The sequence below is a fragment of the Melozone crissalis genome, unplaced genomic scaffold (genome assembly GCF_028551555.1).
Source record: "Melozone crissalis strain CALT ecotype California unplaced genomic scaffold, PUWL_Pcris_2 ptg000027l_1, whole genome shotgun sequence".
NCBI lineage: Eukaryota > Metazoa > Chordata > Aves > Passeriformes > Passerellidae > Melozone > Melozone crissalis.
The window spans coordinates 30,941,903-30,947,996 of NW_026535805.1; positions in this window are offsets into that span (position 1 = coordinate 30,941,903).

Consider the following 6,094-nt stretch of genomic DNA (forward strand, 5'->3'; position numbering starts at 1 on the left):
TTTCTGCTGACTCATTTCCCCAGTCAGAGAATGTGGATGCTACCAAGCCCAGCTAGGAGGCATGGACGCTCCTGTGGTACACAGATGGGGCCATGTACAGGACAATGCCTTGGAACAAAACCAGTGAAAAAAGAAAATCCCTCAGAGCACTGAAAGCAGGAAGGAGATTGGATTGAAGCATGGTTTTTATTGACATTTGTGTACAAACTTTGGAACTGTAGGGCTACATTACAGGTTATGCATCTACCCTAGTGAGAGCACAGCAGACACAGAATTATTTTTTGTTGTTTTACAGCTAGAACAAAATCCATACATCTGGGTTTGCCTGGATGTGGAAAGGCAAAGTAGAGAGTAATAACAATAAAATATCTACAGTTGCTGGAGATTAAGGAAAAATATTAAAATTTGATTACATGTTTCTGCAATTTGAAGTTGCAAATATGTATAGGAGCACTAAAATGTATACAGATATGTATAGAAATTCCAATATATAAATACAAATATGCATAGAAGTACCAAAATGCTTAAATTGCTTGCACCACTTGTGCTGGTGATAAAACCACAAACCAGAGCTGCACATTTACATGGGTCATTCCATCAGCCCCCATTAGGTTGGGCTCCCTGTGGTACTATGTAGGAAAACAAACTAAAATACACATTTGGAGTCCCAGACTAACTTCTTATCGCTCATTGTATTTCTAAATTTTAGGCCAAGGACAGGCAACAAAATTATAGTTTGATTAATAAGCCTCAGTGTACACACATTTAGAAATACAATGACATTTATATTCAGAGAAAACATCCTTTCTTATTAGTTAAGGTTGTTGCCTTAGTGAGTTAATGCCCCAGGCCAAAGCAAAATCTCTCAGGGATGATTCAGGTGCCTTTCTACTATAGACTTGTTCCAGGGACCCACATGACAGAGGGTCTAACGGCTTCTGCTGTCTTAATATTTCACCCTGAACAGCAGCATCAACCAAGTACCACCACACTCGGGCTTCTCCTGTTCCAGATTTACTGCACCTTTCAGGCAATAGTTACAAGGGACCAGGCGCCAGTAGCAGCAGAAAGCAGCCAGCTCTGCTGCCCAGCTGAGATCTGCCTGTCTGTAATTCCCCTGTGGCTCAGCATCACATGGTACCCACCTCCCCGGGACACTGCAGACAGAAACAGCCCTGTGTGTCCCACAGCAATGCTGCCTGGCACTAACAGCGCCCAGGCAAGGTGCAGCTCCCCCGAAGCCCCGGGCAGTTTGGGGACAGCTTTGGAGCGTCTCCTCGGCTCTTCCATGCCCTGTGCATTCCGTGAGTCAGCACTGCCTGCTCCTGCAGCCCAGAGCCAGAGCAAATGCACTGCCTGCCCTCTCTGAAACTGCTGCTTTTTCTGACTCAGGTAGTCACCCAAGCGGGCTCAAAGGTGATTTTTGGAATGAAAATTTAATATAATACTCCTCTGAAGAGAATGATTATTAACCCCCTGCAATGAAGCCACATCAATATTTATGTACTTGTTTTAACATCAAACCTTGTCAAACTCAAAGAAAACATCTGTGGAGGCAGATTTTCATTGTGTTAAACAAATACATTGATTTCTGGCTTGAGAACTGCAGATATTTCTGTACTTCTAAGATGATAAATCGAACAAATAACAACCCTGATGAAGTTCATATATTCTTTGACAGAAACTACCAAGGCTGCTTATCACTTCTTTATGAGAAAAGAGGCCAAAATAAAATAGTTCCAGAAGACTTCTGGAATAGACAGTTTCATTTTTGTTTTAAATTCAATTTTATTTGTCTTTTTTCTAATGTATAAAACATCGGTAAGAATTTTGCAAGAAGTTTTGTTTTGCCTGTTTTTTATATTACAGAGCACTTTATGAATTCAAATCTTCTCTTACCAGAGTGTGAAAATCAGCATTTTTCACTGCCAAGAAATATATCTCTAATAGATAATGTCTGAAATATCTCTTTATTGTGAGCATCCTTCAGCTCTCTTTCAAACTACTGTGCTCTGTATTATGTTACAAACATCTATATTTTGGTCCTAAATTTCCAAATGCTTTTACTGATTTTATTTTAAAGATTTTATTTATTTAATTCCAGTTTTATTAGAAGGTTTGGTTTTTCTCAGAAACTGCAAACTTTTCCTTTATGCATTTTTGTTACATTAAAAAAAGGCTTATGAAAGGAATATTAAAGCAATGAAAACAGCTTATTTAGGTATATATTTAAATAACTCCAAATCCTACATAGTAAATCTAGATGATGTCCTAGATGCAATGACATGGTTATTTTTTTTTTCCTGCTCTATATTTAGATAGTCTTTTTAACTGTCCTTTTCTCTTGGAAAAAGGGAAATGGGCTTAACTCCCACCAGTGACAGCTCAGCTGCTGCTGTCAGTGCTGAGGTCAGGTGTATCACCTGGTTTTCACAAAAGCAGCACGTAGCTCAGCTGAGTGGCAGATGGACGAGGGTGTACAAGAATTGTGCACACACGTGAGCTGGGACAGATGGCCTGCAGTGTGCAGTTCTGTGGGGTGCAGGTAGATTCCCACAGGAGATGCTGTGCTAAGAGGCAGAAAGGCACAAGTGATATGTTGAACTTCTCTGTTTTGAGGAAACAGAAAAGAGTGGAAGCCCTGAAGAAGTGAAAAAGGGGAAGCTTGCCATCGTAGCTCCATGGTGTTTTTCTCATGCTGGGTTCTTAGCTTACTGGCTTACGTGATGGTTTCTGGCACACAATAACATGCTCCTCTTTGTAGCACTCCAAAAAATATTTAAATCCTCCACTCTTTTGTCCCAAGCAGCATTATGCACTGTGGATGGTGGCAATTATATGATAACACTTTCAAAGTCCCACTATGACAGTTATACTATTTTCTATTATATACACACCAAACACTCTGGAAGTTAGGTAGAGCTTAACCTACGAAAATAATTTCCTACCAGGCCACAGAATACAGCTCCAATTTTATTAATCTGGAATAGACTGGAACAGTATTATGTCTCCACTGGGGTCCATCTTACCATTTCTGTCACATGGTGATTTTTATCAAAGGAGCTGAATAGATTTCTCCTGCTAGTTAACCACCAGAGTAACACATGGGTTTGCTGAGGCACAGCTTAGCATACAGCCATTGTAGTGCAGGGAACAGAGTTTATCTGCCCTCAGTTGCATTAATTTGCCACAAACAATCACATTTCCTGCCAGAACCAATTTGGAGGCGCACAATTTTGATTTTCTTTAGAAGATTTCTGCTTGTCTCTGCAACTAAAAAAGAACTTTTAAATACCATAACAACTGGCATGCTGTTTTCTCCAGCCTCCCTCAAAAAAGAAACCCTTTGCAAAGGAGCATGTCTCCTGATTTTATTTGCTTACTTTTTCTGGGTTTTAACACTTGCTACTGAAAGCATAGGAGAGTTTTTATTCATAGGCAAGGGAGGCTATGTTCTCAAGTGTGGTCAAAAAAATCACATGATCTTATTTTATATCATATTCTCTTCTCTTTATACTGCTCCTTTTTATTTTGTTAGATTAAATGGCAATTATCTTCCTTAATGCACTGAAGTTCCTTAGAACAGTAGAAAAATTACTGGGTGCTAATCCCTAGGATCCTTAGTCATTAGCTGCTGAATAGAAACGGATTTTTCCACCTGCTCTAAACCCTTATTTCAAAAGTAAGTGGCTAGACAGAAAAGCAAAACTCCTTCAGACAAAAGATGGACACAGTGGGTGGAGACCCCTTTGTATCCTCCTAAGCAATGCCTCAAACACTGCAGTGGAGCCACAACAGGCAAGACAACAGTCAAGTGTTCCATGAGATATGTCACAAGATATGTAGCCAAGAGATTTCCATGAGATATGTGAATGCTGTGCTGAGGGAGGGGATGATCCTTTTCCTTGCAGCCAAGCAGAAGAGGGAGTGCTGCCTAAGTGTCATGGCTCTGCTCCGCCCTTTCACTAGACCCACAGCCTTTGTCATCCTTCTCTTTGTTCCTTGTCGTCATCTTATTGCAGGGGTTCCATGCTGTTTTCTCCTATCACAAAAGTTTCATACCTTCTTGGTGTTTCTCATTGGCATCTCCTCAGAGCACTGACTCTTCTTCACAAAGCAGCCAAGTGACTCCAGTTCCTTCTCACCCAGCTGTGGCCTGTTAAAGTCAGGCCTGTTCCTAATCTCTGATAATTTGCCCAGCTGCAACTCCTTAGGGGTAAGATTACTTTCTATACTATCTTTATTTTCTTATATTCTCACTACAGTTCCTAAGTATAAATTGTTACTTTTACATATAAATTAGTTGCCCTGCCCCCATTTATGACGGCAGCATGGTCTCACGTCCACTTCTTCCAAAAGTAAAAACTGGCATTTGAAATCTTCATAAAAGAGGCTGAGAATACAGCCACCTTACAGAAAAATCCACAGGCCTGCTTCTCTTTCTTCCCCAAAGCAGGGACAGCTCTTTGGTAAAATTTGTGCCCCTGTGTTGGAGTGTACTTCAGAACTAGTGCTCCTGACACTCCAAAGATCTCCATTGCTCTTAGAGATCTCCAAGATCTCTCTTGCTCTATGCTTCAGTAGAGATGATCTCTCTCTCTTCCCCCCTCTTTTTTCTTTTCTCTCTCTACTTTTCATCCTCGTCTTTCTCGTATGATGCTGCAAGGTTTACCAACGTAGTGTTTTGCTAGCTGAGTGCCTTCATCTTTGTTCACAAATGTGAATTTTTCTTCAAATAACATCATTACTTGTTAAAGGACCTCTAGTGTTGTCTCAGTGCACCTCTACCCAAGGGTATTTTCAAATCTGAGTCACTTTCCTCTCCTTCTTGAGTTGAAAAGTCCTAAGGGGTACTGAGTCTTGACCCAATAAGTGGGCAGGGAGAGCTGGGAAGTGACTTCTCAGCTTTAAGCCAGGAGGGGTTCGAGCAGTGCCAAGACAATGGTGACCTGGGAAAGGCCAGAATGGGACTGTTACTCTGTCTGGAGTTATCTCCTCCTTCCCTCCTTCCCTCGGCAGGAGGATCATGCCAAGGTTGTTTAAGTTGAGAACTAGGAAAGATACTTCTTACCAAATGAGGGTGAGAGAAAAAGAGAGGCTCAGACAGATATTGCCATGTACAGCAGGCACCCTCTTGGGGCCATTGGGTTTTCCCCCTCCTCTGAAAGCAGAAATGTTACTCTCTTGCTTACTAGTTTTCACGACATACAGATGAGAGAATAAAGTTCAGTTTCACAAATGCTTTATATTCTAAATCTCCAAAGACCATCATCACTACCAAAGAAAGCAAAAGTCCCAATCCGGGAGAGGAAATTGTTAATAGAAGACATGGACAATATAGAAATAGAAGAGCTAACTAAAGGGCAAGACTCATTAAGAGACTCACGGCCCTGTGAACAGCCGTGTAAATGAGTCTGTGATCAGATCTCACTGAGTCATGAATTGTTGTCCTCTATTCCTACAAGAGTTCTGGAAGTGTATGATTTTCCTTCCTGTTTCCCTTTGCTGGTGGAGTCCAACTTCACCAAGTGGAGGAGGGTGAGCAGCAGTCACTTGTGGGACTTTCTCACAGCATCAGGTCACCAACAGCAGCTGCAGCACACTCACATGAGGAGTCACACCTTTGAGGTCCCACGTGGGGAGCATCTGCATTATCACAGACTCACAGCATGCCCCCCACCTCAGTAAATGTGATGGAAATTGTCCTTTGGCTGCCCTCACTCCTGCCATCAAGAGAGACAGTTCACAGTGAGGAAATTTGATATTCACATCTTGCAACACAAACCTAGATGTCACTCCTTTAAAAGAGCTGCCTGCCCTACCTATCCATATGTATAGGGATGCACACCAGTAGTAGGAGTGAAACAGGGTAGCTTAATGAATTCCTAGCAAAGGGCATCACTCCAGCTGCTCACTGTCCCACAGACTGGCATCCTGGCCTGTATCAGCACTGGTGTGACCAGCAGGAACAGGGAAGTGATTCTCTCCCTGTACTTGTGAGGCCACACCTCGAGTTCTGTGTTCAGTTTTGGGCCCCTCTCTTCAAGAAGGACATTGAGGTGCTGGAGTATGTCTGGAGAAGGGCAATGGAGCT